This window comes from Echinops telfairi, unplaced genomic scaffold (assembly GCF_000313985.2).
Source record: "Echinops telfairi isolate 266 unplaced genomic scaffold, ASM31398v2 ScPeMD7_2186;HRSCAF=2738, whole genome shotgun sequence".
Lineage (NCBI taxonomy): Eukaryota > Metazoa > Chordata > Mammalia > Afrosoricida > Tenrecidae > Echinops > Echinops telfairi.
In genome coordinates this window covers 7,425,506-7,442,021 of record NW_022106084.1, presented here as the reverse complement: position 1 = coordinate 7,442,021, position 16,516 = coordinate 7,425,506, and the positions used below count along the sequence as shown (strand labels likewise).

Here is a 16,516-nt window from a genome sequence, read left to right as displayed (position 1 = left end):
CTGGCTGCTCTTCCTGGGCATGCTCAGATCTCGAGCTCAACTCGCGTCAAGGATTCATCACATCTACCTGATCATGGAAACACTTCCCCAAGCAGAACTGGGGGCTCTTCAGGCTGCTTGGGCTTCCCTGGTTATTAGGCTCCGCTGCCACTGTAAGGTTAGGAGTTCAAGCGCCCCCCAAGGCCCTTCCTCAGAAAGGACTAGCTGTCCGTGTCCGAGAGAGCAGCCACTGAAAACCTAGAGCCCACAGTTCTGCTCTGACGGATGGGGGGCCATCCTGAGTGCCGACCAGTTCTGCGGCAACGGGTGTTTCCTAGCTGGTCCACCTCCCAGTGGCCCAGTGCGCACACCGAAGGGAGCGCGGCGCCGTCCTGCACCGCCCTTGCGATTGTTCCTGTGTCCGAGCCCACTGTGGCAGCCACTGTGTCAGGCCATCTCGCCAAGGACCTCCTCTTCTTTTCCCTGCCCCTCTGCTTGACCAAGTACGGTGTCCTGCTCCAGGGAGTGGTCTCTCCTGGCAACATGTCCAGCATGACGTGGATGAAATCTCCCCGTCGTCATTGCCTCTAAGAAGCATGCTGGCTGCGCCTCTTCCAAGACAGCTGTTTGTTCTCCTGTCAGGCTGTGGTACTTTTTGTTTTCTTTGCCAGCATCACAACTCAATACACTCTTCTTCTTTGAGCTTCCGTATTGTGTCCAACTTCCACCTGCATATGAGGCTTGGGCCAGACTCATTTTAGTTTTATATTGTGAGGGCTTTGAAAATATTCAAGATGTCCCTACAATATGGTATACGCCATTAAAAGCAAGGTAGTATGTTTAAGACACTGTATGCTAATCTCATAGTTAAGTAAATTTCTTTCTTTCTTTAGTAAGGAGAACAGGAAAGTGTTCACTACAGGTTAGTAAGTAAACGCCTGAGTCACTGCGGGGGATGGTAAATTTGAAAAGAGGCTTTGGTTCTGTAGCAAGGCACTGTGGGATTGGGAGAGAGACAGATGCCAGCCATACCTAGAGGCAGAAGGTTAGTTGTGTTGGGGAAAAGGTAAAGTTGTTCACTACAGATGGATACGCAAGCTCAAGTAACCCCTTCATGCTTATCTTACTTGTTGATCTTCCAGCAGTGGACTTTGACCAGCTAACATCCTTTTCAAACTTGTCAATCAGAGTAAATAGTGCCTCTCTACTTGGATTCCAGTTTCTCTGTGGTACAGAGAGGAGTCCTGGTAGCACCTAGATTGGAGCGCTCCACTGATGACCCCCAAAACGGACAACAGTTCAAACCTACCAGCTGTCGAGTCAATTCCAACACCTTCTTGGAAAGAGTAGAATTGCATCATGGGGCTTCTGATGCTAGAAATCCCATCATCTTCCTACAGAGCCGGCTGGTGGGTGTGAACCACTGACCTTTCGGTTAGCAGTCCGAAGTTTAACCCCCTGGACTACCAGGACTCCAGCCTTAGGAGCCTGTCGGGGCAGTTCTGCATTGTCCTCTAGAGTCAGGTGTGGCTCTGACTACGCTCGATGGCAGTAGTTAGAGGTCTCCTGGTCACGCGACAGAGCCCTGATGGTACACACCGTTCATCGTTGGGCTGCTAAGCCCAAGGTTCTGGATTCAAGGTCGCCAACTGCTTCACAGGAGAAAGAGGAGACTGCGTGCTCCTGTGAAGACGTACAGCCCCGCAGCCCTAACGAGCAGTTCCCCTCCGTCCTCTCGGGTCATTAGCCCCACCGCAACGGGCTTGGTTTGGCCAGGCCTGCACTCCTCTCACCACCACCCCACCATCCACGACACTGCCAGTGTGACTGGTGGTTCTTGGGAGGCCCCGGGCACTCCCTGAACAAAAGCTTTTTTAAAAAGCAAGACACAGATCTGAATTGGGGGGGGGGTGAGGGGGCGGCATAAAACCATTAATGGCAGCCTATCCAGTCCACCCTGGATTTTGTTTATGTCCCAATCCAGGATGAGACTTTGTGGTATGAGCTTACTTCCTATGTGTGGTGTGTACTTGTTTTCTGTATTTTGTCCATAAACTCCAGTCCTTGCTTCACGTCCAGTCCAAAGCACAGTGTGCACACAACTGTCCAGTCGGTTAATTGTTGGCTGTAGGTTTTATTGGTTGGTTTTCTCTAAACTCCTTGCCATCGCCTGGATTCCAACTCATAGCAACCCTGTAGGACAGGGTAGAACTGCTTCTGTGGGTTTTCCAAACTGTAACTCTCCATGAGACTGGAAAGCCCCCTCTTTCTCCCAAGGAGCAACTGGTGGTTTCGAACTGCTGACCTTGTAGTTTGCAGCCCGGCATGTAACCACAGCGCCACTAAGGCTCCTTTGGGTTGGTTTTAGCTGCTCCTAAAATATTCTCTTAAAAATAAAAATCAACCCTAAGATCGAGAAAGTGAAAAAAATATGATAAAGTGTTGAGGGAAAATGCACAGCTTCCAGGGAGAAGCAGATGGCGCCAGTCCTTGACCATGATCCCTGAACTCATCCTGGGTTGGCAGCCGTGGCAATGTCTGTGACTGCCCCGTCACTCTCCCTTCTCTGAGTGCCTTAGCAGAAAATGAATCTCAGTAGGTAGCCTCTTCCTACCCTGGGTGCGCATTCTCGGGCTGCAGGATATCTGGGGCTCTGCCCCAGACAGTCTGGGAAGTGCTGGGAGTGTTGAGACCACTGCAGTTGTCGTTGTTGGTAGGCAACCTCAGAGTTCCAGCTCCTAGTGACCTCGTGTGACACAGCACAACTGTCCACACCGCCCCTCGCCCCCCCGGGATTGTCTTGGCGGAAACCTTTACAGAAACACACTGTAGGGCAGGTTGCTCTCCCTCACATGCACTGCTGCATGGGTTCCAATAGCCACCCCTGCAGTTAGCTGCAGACGGCCTCACATACTAGCGGGGGTCAGTGCCTGGGCTCTGTAGCCACAGGCAGGGGTGGGATTCAGCCGTATCCCATCAGTTTGGCAGAACCAATACCTAATTTTTTGTTGAGTCTGGCGATACGGTCCTCACTAACTGCTGCCCGATACGAAAATCAAATCGCAAATGTACATGCCTTACTCCTTGTTGACATTCGTCTGCACCACGGCAGTATTCTGATAGCATGTTGAAATAAGCTACTTTTGGGTTTATCTTGTTTTATACTTAGAACGGTGTCCTGAGGGCAGCACGCAGGTTGTTTGGTGACTTGAATGCCGCTACTGGGCCACAGATGGTCTCTCCCCATGGTGAGATCTGCTTCCTAACACCAAACACGCTGCCAGGTTCCCCCCTGTGGTGACCTTGCAGGCCAGGGTAGAACTGCTCCTGTGAGTTTTGGAGACTGGAATTCTTTACGGGAGTAAAAAGCCTTGTCCTCCTCCCACGGAACCGCTAGTGGTTTTGACCTACTGACCTTGTGGTCAGCAGCCCACCATGTAGCCATCATGCCACCAGGGCTCCTCTTTACTCCCGAAGGAGTGACTAGTGGGGATCCGGTAGGAGCCTTGGTGCTGCTGTTGGGTAAACATGGGGCTGCTGAGCACATGGCCCGGGGCTCAAACACAGGTGCATTCTGAGAGGGAAAGTCGAGGCTGTCTGCTCCTGTAAATATGGGCAGCCTCTGAAGCCCTGTCGCAGATCATTGTGAGTTGGCCATGGCTCTCTGGCACTGGGCATGCTGATGCAGTGGGACCCCTTTGTCATTCTCTATGACTGCCTCAAAAAAAGAGTGAAAGGTTTGCCTCGCCGACCTTTTTCAAGAGGCTTCTAGATATGAAGTAAAAGCCGGTGTGCTCTGAGCCTGATCTGGAAATGACCTTCAGGAAAAGTGCAGCCTGAGGACCTAAGTCGGCTTCTCCCACACGCTGCACAGTGGCGACGGGGACAGTTCAAAGTTCCGCCCTCCCGCTCCCCAGCAAGCATCCAGCCATTTAGATTTCATCCGCGCTTCTAGGACCTTTGGCCTCTTGTCAGGAGGAAGGAGGGAAAAGAAACGCAAGGGAATGTTCTCAGTTGGGCCGAGGTAAAAGAAACAAATGTGTGTCTCACGGAGATGGACACAGGATAGAGAAGACGGAAGCGTGAGCGTCTGTTCCCGGGTTTGCTCTCTCAGGTGCATGAGTGCCCTGAGCAGCAGGTTAGATCTCCCTGCCCCACTGCAGCATGAATCAGCCCTCTGGTTCAGGTCCCGCCTCCAAGCAGCAGACACATGTGAGCGAAGCGGTAATCATCGTGCAGAAAGCCCTTCAAGGAGGTGTGTGGTTTCAAATGTTTCTCATGAGGAGCCCACCGGAATCCCAGAAGCAACGCAGATGGGGAGCGTTACATAAGTAGCTAGAGGAAGATTGAACACAGGGAACTTTGGAGGAAAGGAGGGAGAAGAGTATTTGAGGTGAGATTGCAGGAAGGAGGTCAGGAAAGTGGGGATAAATCCCTTCTGCTAGAACAAAATACGTATGCCTTCACAGGGATACGTGGAGGAGCCCTGGTGGCATAGTGCTTACATGTTGGGTTGCTAAACGCAAGGTCAGCAGTTCAAAACCACTAGCCACTCCGTGGGAGAAAGACAAGGCTTTCCACTCCCATGAAGAGTTAGTCTCAGAAACTCACAGGGCAGTTTTTCTGGGTCTTAAGAGTCGCTATGAGTCGGCCCCAACTTGATTGTGATGAGGTTTCTTTGTTTTTGTTCTGTTTTGATAGGAATAAATAAAAAGCCCTGGAGGTGTAGTGAGTATTGAGCAAGGTCAGCGGTTCGAAAGCGGCAGGCACCCCATGGAGAAAGACTAGGCTGTCTGCTCCCATAAAGACTTAGTCTCCGAAACCTACAGGGGGCGTTGTCCTCTGTCCCCCTGCATTGCAGTCAACTCAGTGGCAGTGAGTGGGGCAGGAGTTTTGGAAGATCAGAGTCACACATGCATTTCAGCCTGCGTTGTCGCTCCATATGTAGCAGGAAGCTTACTTTGGGGTGTAAGCTAGAGGCGGCCCTTTTCAATGACAGAGGGATTTGCCTTCGTAAGACTGATGAACCATTTAAGAAAGAACCAAAATGTGAGCAAAAATACAGCTCCCCCCGTAAAGTGGGCCATGCTGTCACCATCATTCCCAGGATGATAGTAACAGAAAGCATTCCTGAGCCCCGCTGTATGCCAAAGGGACCCTGATACCCTGGGGGTAAGGTGTGGGGCTGCTAACCACCAGGGTGGCGATTCAAACTCACCAGCCACTCCTTGGGGGAAAGCTGCCTGTCCCCAGGAACACCTACAGTCTTGGAAACGGGAGGCACATTCTGATGAAATGCAGGAAGCCGGAGATCCAGGAAAGGAGAGGAATGGGTCCTGACTTCTCGTTTACAGCGTCCTTCAGGGAGACTGCCGTGTGGAGTCCGCTCTGTGTTCATCACACCACAAATGGAATGCAGAGAAGCCCCTTTGAGGTCCCTACTTCTGAGAATCGTTACCCCAGTTTATCCCCAGGACTTCCTGAGGGGGAAGAAAATGCCTGCGTCACACTCAAGCCTTGGCGTCACCAGGTGTAATTTTAAAATGAAGAAGAATAAACCCATCGGGTTTTAGAACACAAATGCTTCTACTCTTTCTGTTTCTTGTCTTTGTTTTCACACAGCCGTGTACTTGTGTCATTCAGACAATACATTAAAGAATATTCATTCCTACTGGCCCAGGAGCAGTCTGCTCTGATAACAGGGCTCAGTTTGAAGCTGTAAAATAAAAGCTTTAAAAAGAATCGAGTGGATGCAGACCCATAGCGACCCTACAGGACAGAGCAGAGCTGCCCCTGTGAGTTTCCAGTACTGTAACTCTTCACGGGAGTAGAAAGGCCCTGTCTCTCTTCTGGGGAACTCCTCGTGCTCTTGAACTGCCAGCCTTTCGGATCTCAGCCCAACTAGTAACCACTTACGCTACCGGGGCTGCTAAAGCTGTAAAATAGATTCTCTCTTTCTAACCTATTGGGTATTTCGGTGACTCTATGTTAAACCTTGGGAGAAAGTGTGTGAGCACCTGTACTGGAGGATCTTTGGGGGTGTAAAGCCCACGGTCAGATGGTCTTTATATCGTGAAACCCCCAACCCCCAAGCCCTCTCCAAATGGGGCGAGCCCCGAGGCTAGACTTGCTTCCTCTAACAAGTTGGCTCTCAGCCTCAGTCCCTACATCTGTAAAGTGCCAGCTCCAGATTTCTAAATGTTCTCTGCCCCGCTTTTGCCTCTCTCACGTCCGGCTTGGAGTTGCAGCCTCCTCAAACAGGAGCACAACTGCTGGAGTGGCTTCTGCTCTTAGGAATGCGGGCAGCTGCAGCCCTGAGTCACGTGATCACCCTGGGCTTGCCCACAGACAGGCTCAGCCTTCAGAAACCAGCCTAGCAGGCTGACATAACCCTCCCTCTAGCAGCCCGGGGAGGGAGGGAGACGAGAGGGCCACAGAGCAGCCGGCTTTGGAGCAGTGGCTTTTCCCAGGCCACCAGGGCTGGCTTCTTCACCTAGCCCTCCTCTGAAGGCAACCGGGGGACAGGGGTGCTGGACAAAGCCCCTGCCTTCCCTTCACCGCACAGGCTCCAGCACGCCGCGCTGCTCTCTCTCCTGCTCCTGTCTGTAGTGGTTGAGCAGAGAGCTCCACTTGGCAGCCTGGTATTGCTCTTGTCTATAAATGGAAACATTGGCCCATCTCCCAGTATAACACAAGATAGGCCTATGCATCAGTTATGCAATCTTTGGCTTGATGACTTCATCAGAAAGGGAGGGGCGAAAGGAGAAAGGTACCATGGGATAGGGGGAGTGGGGGTGTGTGTGGGGGAGCAGCTTAGGAGAAGAAACGAAAATTATTTCCAGAAGCACAGCTCTAATAGTTGAGATTCTTCTTCCTTCCTCCATCCTCACCTCCCTCCACCCATTCCCACACCCTGCCACCCCATTTTTAAGTCTAGGAGAAACAAGTAGCAAACATATGGCTCAAAAAGCCTAATTCATTGAGCATCTGACAAACCACTTGCCATCCACGCACCAGAAACCCAGCGCGTCGCTGCTAGGCGGGCTTCACAGCCCTGGTGCCCAGGTGTGGTGGGGGCAAAGGTGGTCTTCGCCCAGTGGGGTTGGCTCTGGCCATGCCCTTGGTTCCAAGCTTAGAATGAAAAGTAACCACAGAGCAGGGTAGTGGGATGAAGGGCAAGGTGATCCAGGGGGATTCAAAGAATTCTTGGAAGGTGGCCAGTGGCCTGCCACACCTTTTCAAAGGCGAAAACATGAGCTGGCCTAGTTGCTGAACCTCTTGCCAAACGCAGTGTGTGCGGGCCATGTCCAGGCCCTGACGGGAATTTCAACTAAGGTACATCTTAGGCCCATTCCATGAAGCCTGGTAGCATAGTGGGTTACACGTTGGGCTGCCATCCACAAAGTCAGCAGTTCAAATCCACCAGCCACTCTGTGGCAGAAGGAGGAGACTTTCTATTCCCATAAAGATTTACCTTCTCAAATAGACCTGCAGGGTCACTATGGATGGGCATCACTCAATGGCAGTGAGCATTGTCCACTCCAGATCACAAATCAGCGCCCAACATAGCCTGGGCCCTTCTTAAACCCATTACGTTTAGGCGTATTCTCCCCAAAAAGCAGACCCACTGCCGGTTCTAACTCCTAAAGATCCAAAAGAAGGTTTCCGAGACTGTAACTCTTGACAGAAACAGAGATCCTCAGCTCTCATCTGGTGGAGTGACCTTGCGGTTAGCAGCCCAATGCGCAAACAGAATTGATGTGGATGACAGAAAAAGTGGAAAGAGTGTGCAAATTAAAAATCACTTATAATGCTTAATATTTTACTCTTGCCAGTGTTTGAAAAAACGTTTCTGGCTTCCTCTCACTCAACTATGTGTTACAAGCTTTTTTTCTCTCTGTGTAATTGGATTGTCTGGGATGGCTTGGATGTTTATTGGCTGAATGTTTATTCATGGTATGGATGTATCATAATTTATTTAATCAGATTCCTATTGTAGCACACTAATGAACTTTTAACCAATTTAGAGTTGCTGTGGTTGTGGAATCCTCCCAACAAAGGGACCAAACGCGCTCTACATGTACATGAAAGGCAGCGGAAAAACATAACTCTCCAAGTGTGTTTCCTCTGAAGGGACCTGTGGTAACTGTGTTCAAAGTGCTGGTAAGGACAAATGGTATTTTTGTTGTTTTTCCCCCCAAGAAAGTCCTTGAAAGCCTGACCTTCCTGTGGCCGATGGCACTCTCACATCTTACACGGAACTGCCTTCTCTTTAATCCTCAGAGAAGAATCTGGCCAATAGCTTAGAGAGGCAGCCTGTTCCCCAAAATGAAACCGAACTTCCTGCCGTCTAGTTGATTCCAACTCGGAGCGACTCTGCAGGGGAGAGAGGAACTGTCCCTGTGGGTTTCCAAGACTGTGATTCTTATGGGGGTAGAAAGCCTCATCTTTCTCCCAGGAAGCAGCTGGTAGATTCTAATTGCTGGTTTTGCAGCCCAATGCATAGCCCACTATGCCACTGGGGATCCTTCGGGCCATCAGATTGTCTCCTCCCCAGACACACCTGGCACTCGTCGATGCTGAAGTTCATCATAGCCAATCAGCCATTTCTACTTGAGCAAATGTTTCTTCCACTGTAACTGTGGGGCTAGCCCTGAGCTGGATGCTGGCAAGACTCGGACCCTGCAAGACCTAAAGACCTTGCCAGAATGATGTCATAAAGGATGATGTCATAAAGGATGATGTCATAAAGGATCAACCTGCCAGAAAATGACTACGGCTTGGAAGCCTTTAGAAAGTTGAACCTTGCCACCTCGAGGGTGTTTCCTAGGAAGACACAGTAGGCTTGTCATCCTCGAAGGACCATGATCCTGAGTGTGGAAAGCACATGCCATTATACGGGACCAACGGAGACTGGGAGGCAAGCCGGAGAGCTACACCCTGCTGGGAATTTGGCTCTTCCACCACAGAGATACTGAATCCAAATCTACATTTTAAGAAGATCCCTGGGAGATGCTCATGCACACAGAAGGCCTTAGTCTCCTGATGACTATCAGGTTCAGTTACATCTGCGTGCAAAAGCAAAGTCCAGCAGCGAGTGGAACCAGTTCAAGGCTTTGGAGGAAATACAGAAACACATGAAAATATTAACGGGTTATTTTAAGTGTTGCGAATATAAAGGTTGGCAATTTTTCTGCCGATTTTTTTTTCATGTGTCTTTTCAAATTCTCCCCAGTGATCGAAACCCAAACCAGAAATCATTCTTACCCTACAGGACAAGATAGAAAGGACCCTGTGGATTTCCAAGTTGGTAAATCCTTTTGGGGGCAGAAAACCTCATCTTTCTCCCGAGGATTGGCTGGTAGGTTTGAACCGCCAATGTGGCTGTTAGTAGCCCAACATGTGAGCTGCTACACCCCAAAGGCTCCAACAATTAGAGGGAGAAGAAAAAGCAGTAAAACTTTTTTAAAAAAGAGTAATAAGGGCTCTATTCTGTCCATTGGGGACTTGAGAAAGAAAACCAAATTTAAAATCATAGCCCTCATCTGAAGGGCTGATAAGGAAGCTCCAACCAGACTGCCCTCACTCGGCTCTTCCTTGCTTGTTTATGTGTTGTTTTTCCTGCAGGCATGATTGAGAGATTGTAGCAATCACAGTCATTCTAAGCACAATCTGTTTGTTATGTGGCTGGGCTGTGCCCGGCACTGGGCTGGGTGCCCTGTCGACCAGGCCCCGTGGGTCCCCTGTGTTTCACTCCTTGCAGGAGGAACAAAGAGCGGTGCTGAGCCCAGTTGGCATCTGTAGCTGGGCCCCAAGCGACTGCCATTTCAGTGATAAACCTCCTAAATTGATAAACTCTGCCTCCAATCTCAACCGTCCTGTGAAACCAACCAAGGCACATCATAAAGGGAACCTTTTTATCCAAGCTTCTTCACTCATCTGCTGAAGGAAGGGCTGTTTGTACAGGGAAGGCCCTGTTGGGGCTGCGCTACAGAAATGTAAACAACTCTCCACGCCCAGGGTGAACATTTGTTCTGGAAAAAAGAATGTCTCTCAAAGAACCCACCATCCTGAAACCGAATCTCTGCCCTGTTGATCAACTTCAAAGGCCTTGTAAAGGTTTTATTTTGTTTCTGTTTCTTCCTTCTACGTATGGTCAAATGGCCTGATCGGATGCCTGTTTTTGAAATGTCAAAGTTGATTCCACAGACCCATCCCAATCTGGGGGTATCAGGCAAAATATTTTTTAAAAGGTATATATCTTTGTGCTGTTTCATGCTTTAATTCCATTAGATGTCAACCTTTGATTCTGTGTCCGCCTCCCCTCCCCCCATGCATTGCCATTTCTTTTTACTCCAGGGGCCTCTTGGGTGGTCTGCTCAATTTAGACCAGATGCATATTATGGTCGGTGGAAAAGTCAGAATCCCCAAGACGCCCCCACCGGCTGTGGCCCCTCGGGCAAGTTACCTAACCTCTCAGAGCCTAAGACTTTTCTTTCTAAATCCACGAAATGAGTTTAATTCCACAGTTTACAACACCTAATAGTGCTTTGAGTGTCCTTAGTAGGTGTCCCTCAAGTGTTAATTGACTTCTTCCATTGTGGTCTGTGGTCTCCTCTCAACAAGGAAAATCAGAGACTGTACTGAAGGCCCTCCCTAGTTCCAACCTCTGTCCCACCTGGGGACATATAATGATGGTTCCTTGGCCGTCGACAGGGTTACAACTTCACTTTCCTGAAGGTCTCCCGAAACGGGCAAACGGCGTGGGTCTCCACTGCATACATCACTGACCAGAGCAGCCCACCTGCAAAGGCGGACGACCTTGAGAGAGAACTCTGAAGCCGCCTGCTGTTGAGACGTGCACTGTTTCCGGTTCTCACCGGGGGCAGAACGTTTGGAGTACAGTCAGTGCCTATCAACCAGAATTATCTGCCCCAATGATTCGCCAAGCTGCGCACATCATAGTCGCCTGAAGGGCTCTTAAAACACCCCCAGAGGTTCTCATTCTGTGGGCCTCAGGGTGGAGCCTGAGAATTCGCATTTCTAACAAGCTCCCAGGTGAAAAAAGGCTGCTAATCCTGGGGCGGCCACTACCAGAACTACTGAGTCTGGTCCATTATTTTCCCAAACTGCCCCAGCTGAAGTAAGGGGTGGGGAGCAGGGGAGAGAGCCCTTTAGTAACTGCTTAACCATTGCTATTTAAGAGCGCTGCATTAACTCTCTCATCTCCAAAACTTCCGCGGTCAGAGAGGAATTCTTCAGAATCTGATTCTCCTTTGAGGTGGTGGGGACTGAGCTGGGAGATCAGGCGACTTCTCAGAGCCTCACCACCCTAGAGCTTCTTAGGGTCACAGCCCCCCCCTTGGCGATGGGGGGGACGGTTGTGGGGGAGCTCCAAGCAGCCTCCACGGTGGGTATTGGATCCTGGGAGACTAATGCACTTGTTCCCAGCCAATGTGATGTTCCTGAGAAACAGTGGCCTTCACCTTGGCCTTTGAAAAAGACTTCCTCCTCCTGAAATCTGAAACTGGAAAAGCACCTTCTCCCAGCCAGAAAGCCCGTGGACACTGATGAGCGGCTGGACGTATTAGGTTCATGACTCACAAAACTGTCAAAATGCCTCTCGGATGGAAGTTTGAGTTTCTCGTTTTCTTTCCATTATCCAGCCCGCGTCAGTGCGTGGGAAAGATTTGCAAGGTGGGGCAGCCTTTTTCTTCTTGGCCCCCCTGCATTTGCTTTTACCGTCTCTGTCCTGCCGCTTAGCTCCCCCCCGCCCGGGGCCCGGGGCCCGGTGCCCGGTGCCTGGGGGCGGGCCCGCAGGGGCAGGGCCTGGGGCCGCTCGGCCAGCTCCTGTCTTTGTTCGGCGAGGGCGCAGAGAGGCCTCCGCAGGCGCGGGAGCACCAGGCCTCCGCTCCAGGCTTCTTAGTCGGAATCCCCTAAGGGCTTGTAAGGAGAGCGGCTCGAGTCCGGAGGCTAAATGATGCCCCAGGGGACTTTTAAAACAAAACCCTAATTTCATTCGAAATTCGAAGGCCATGCGACGGCACAGACTGAGCCCAGGCAGAGGGGGCCGCGCAGACCCGAGGCGCCCCCCTCCCCACGCGGGCTTTGTGAAGATGGGTGACAGGGACCCTCTTGGGCCGCCCGTCCCCGACATCCGCTTCCCGCCACCCTCTCTTCCCGCTTTCGGGGCGCCACTGCCACCACCCCGGCCCCGCCCTTCCCCCAGCTCTTCCGCTTCCCTCCTCCTCCTCTTCCCGCGCCCCCTCCCCCAGTCGCCCTCCCCTCGGGTAATAAGGAACCAGTTCCCTGTCAGTGGAGGGGGTGGGCGAGAACCCTGGAGAGAGGCGCGGCCACGGAGCGGGGGCTCGTTTTGTGTAAAGAGGGCCTCGAGCCACCAGGGGATTCCTGGATTGTCTCAGGCTGTCGTGTGTGATGTCCATCACGCCGTGCGAACACCATCTGCTCGGTATTATGCCCTCAGTTGCCAGGCTACCTGCTGTACGCAGTAACACTTGACTGCCCGGCTCCGCGCCGCCCGGGGGCGGGGGCGCGGGATGGAGGCCTGATTAAGCCATCCGCGAGCGAGCGGGACTGCGGGGCGACGGCCGGGCGGACACCACCATCTGCTGGGCCCGAGAGCGAACAGCAGCGGCTCCGCCTTCCCCGAGGAGGAATGCCTGACCAGGACAGGCCCTGGGCATCCTCAAGCCCCTCATCCGCAGGGCCCGTCCCCTTCCTCTCAGCCCCAGAGCCTTTGTCATTCCCCACCCCCACCACCCCAGTCCCCAGGGAGCGCCAGCAGCCTTGGCTTCACCGCCAGCAACCGCGGCCCCTCTCACCCAAACACTTTGCTTTTTCTTGAAAACACTTCAGAGAAATAAAGCTTCCCGACGCACGCACAGATTTATAAATAAACAGCTGGCTGCTCTTGGGAGATATTTTTACCACAGCTGTTTTTTTGAAGTCAAAAACTGCCTCTTTGGAGGAGGGAGGATGTTGTTTTTACACCTCCTACCTCTCTCTAACCTTTAGGAAAGTGCTAAGATTTTTTTTTCCCCTAGAGGGGACAAGATGTAAAATAGGTTCATGGGTTTTGATTCCCCGCCCTTTATCTTGCTGAAGGGTGGGAAGAAGAAGGTGGGCATAATGGTTAGATGTAACCAGTTGGATTTCTGAGGGGAAGAGACTGTATTAAGATTCTTGGTGGAAGGCATGGGAGGTCATTGGGCAGGGGGTGGAGTGGAGAACAAGCCAGTAATTAAAACTAAAAATACTGCATCATCTGGCTTCAAGACATTGCATTTCGCATGAGGAAAGCTCAAGCTGCCTTTTCCCCCTGCTAATTGCACTCCTTAGAAACCAGAGCACTGAGATGTGACAGGCTCTTCCCCATTCAGCCCTCTCAGACCGAGGTTAATGGGAGCTGCATCATGTGAAGCAGTTCAGAGCCTCAGCCAGCTTCCTGGGCCTCTTCACCCTCTTAACTGCACACCTAAAGCTGGGCTGGGTGCTCCTTTCACCCGCTCTTAAAGGCAGCAAAGATCTCTGGTGAAGTCTTAAAGGTTCATCCACCTGGAATTGTCAGTGTTTAACTTGGAATGCCAGGCCCCCCCGGGTGGCACAAATGCTTTACCCTTTCCTATTAACTTAAGGAGCCCTAGTAGTAAGGTGAGTTAAGTGCTGGGCTGCTATACTAAAGGTGGCCAGTTCAAACCCAGCAGCTACCCTATGGCAGAAAGGTGAAACATCTCCCCTAAAGATGTACTACCTCAGAAACCCTATGGAGTTGTGCTCCTTGGGACTAGATGGTTGTTATGAGTCGGAACCAACGGACAGCCAGGAATTCGGCTTACCAACCTGAAGGGGAGGCCATCCAATGCCACGGAAGACTTGACATTCTGCTACTATAAAAATTTCAGCCAGGAAAACCCTGCCGGCCAGCCCTACCTTGTAACCCGTGACTCGGTGGTAACAGGTTCAGGGTTGGGTTGGGTTGGGTTGGTTGGTTTTAATACAGAAGGCAATCCTTTAAGGATATAAGGGAGCTTCCAACAAGTTTGTGGAAACATGAAATTCAAAGAGAGTGGAATTTCGCTGTGAACTTTGGGAAGTTCCACCCCCACTCCCTGCATACAAATCAGCCCCTCCTCGTCTTCCAGGGGTTCAGTTCTAAGGTGAAAAAACAGGAATGCAAAACCTTGGCAGAGGGTTTGGGGACAATGTATAGCTGAGAAGTGATACCTGGGCTATTCATTTGGAGGAAAGTGTGTGTGTGTGTGTGTGTGTGTGTAGGTTTAAAGTAGTCCTTTTGCTCTGGAAGACAAGGACAAAAAGTGGGAAAGAGTACTCTCCTCTTGAGCCCATTTGCCCTTCCCTTTCTTTCTCTGAGTGAAGAGGAAGCTGGAAACGCAAAACGTCTCTGCTTGCCCATTCTTGGCCTGCTCCTCAGCTGAACTGAGTGGTCACACAGGGCCAGAATATCTCAATGTGCACCAAGATATGCAGGGCCAGCCCAGACCAACCCGCTCATTAAACCAAGGTGTATCTTCCCTTGGGCCTCTTTCTTTCCACTCTCCCCTCCTTATCAAAATCGGAATAAACCCTGTGGCAAATATACTGATATAGACAGAAAAGAAACATCTGCATATCTGTAGTCGTGCTGTTTGATTAAGACAACTGATGTGTGAATTAAAGTGGTAAGCCATTTGTCCCTGAAAGTGGCAAAACAGAAAACAGCTTTATTCCCATTGGGAAGAAGGGCTTAGAAAACAGAGAGGGACACAAATGAGGAGGAGGGAATATCCTGAAATACTTAGACTTTCCCATGAGTCAGTCGGAAAGTTACCTTTCTGGTAGCAAACATAAAGGTTCCTGGCATTTTTTTTGAAAATAAGTTCTTTTTATTAATGTCAAAAATATTTCCTAGCTCTGGACCTAATAACTATTGACAGACCACGCAGGCTGACAAAAACTGTTGAAATTGACTTTGATTCACCTCTGCAACAGTACTTACGTACACTGGGAAAACAGAGCAGTTGACATTTAGGGGGGACACGCTCTGCAGTCTGCCTGAGTTGCACATCAAGATGCGTCAGACTCTGGGAGTGTCCTACGATCAAGTTCAGTGCTCCACTTCCGGTGCTTTCACGTACTAGCCTTGACCCTGGGCGACTGGGCCAACAAACCTGGTCACTACCGTTGCCGGTGTGAAAGGAGTGGTGGGTGGTGTTTTGTTTTCAGTGGGGGTGTTTGTGTGTGTGTGTTAGCTTGTTTCTGTTGCACTTGGATGGATGGCGAGAGGGAAGAACAGGCAACCACACACCGCATAGGCATCTCTCAGATGGAAAGACGAGCATGAACGGCCTGTTGTCATGGGTCCTGCCACGTCCATTGTGACTCAAGGACCCCGGGCTGTGGAGTAGAAAGACCCCATTGGTTTCTAAGCCTCAGTTTTTATGAGAGTGGCTCAGCAGGTCTTTGGATTAGCAGCCAAGCTGAGCAGCAAACAGCCCTGAATGGACTCCCCAGAGCCCTCGCATTCCTCTGTTGTCCCGTGCTGGGCCGCTCCTACGGCCCCTGGTAGTGCAACCTCTGATGAACTCCAAGGCACACGGCCGTGGGACATTCAGACAGTGTCTATCAGCTGTTGCCAGGTGTGCTGGACAGAACGAACAGGGAAGGAAGTGTCTGTCCTCGCCGAGAAATGGGCTCTTGGGGTCACACCTTCATGCTTCTCATTAAGGCCTCCGCACTGACTGTCACAGGCTTCCTTCTGAGCAGAGCCCCCAAGCAGAGACTCGGGCTGGTGTGATTAGGTCCTTAACCACTTTACCTCCTAGTCCCCGGGGAACAGCCCTTCACGTTGCCATCACTGAACGGATTGACACCCAATTATAGAATCAACAGACTTAACTCCAGCCACCCACACTGAAATTACCCCAGGCACATGAGACTCAACCCTATGTTTAAAGATGTTGGCAGATGATATCGCTTTGGTCTGTGGCACCTATTCCTAAATCTCCCCCATCAGCTCTTGCCATCAGATGTACAACCTCGGAAGGAGGCTGCATAAAGTTGGTGGAAGAATGGGATGAAAAGATCATGGGATTTTTCCCACCAACTTTTAGCTCTGTAGTCAAAACTCTCCGGTCAATGAGAATCCACCAGTGGATTCCAGAGGGCTTCGGTAAATATTTCTCCTATGTGCTAACGGGAAGTCCGTTCTGACCAAGTAGGCAGTAAGTTTGAGGTGCGCCCACTCGGAGGATTTCTCTTCCCTTTGGAGGAATCGGGGGTGTTGGCAGAAATCCCTGTCCTCTGCCGTTCCTCTGTCTGGCCTGAAGCCCATGGGACGTGGTCTCCGATTTCCAAGAGCTTTGCTCCTGCTCTGGGGACTAGAGAGGTGACAGGAGGGCAGTCACAGAGCAGGAGCAAGGCGAGTTGTTCTTCAGGAAATGTAGTGTGTGTGTGTGTGTGTGTGTGTGTGTGTGTGTGTGTGTGTTCATTGTTTTGTGTATAATGCATTCTACATCCA

At 51.0% G+C, this 16,516-nt stretch overlaps 1 protein-coding gene across 1 annotated transcript in view; it reads left to right on the top strand.

Annotated features, from left to right (window-relative positions):
* The window catches only part of MAML3 (mastermind like transcriptional coactivator 3), a 504,620-nt gene that overhangs the window by 474,426 nt on the left and 13,678 nt on the right, over positions 1 to 16,516 (top strand). The window lies entirely within an intron of this gene.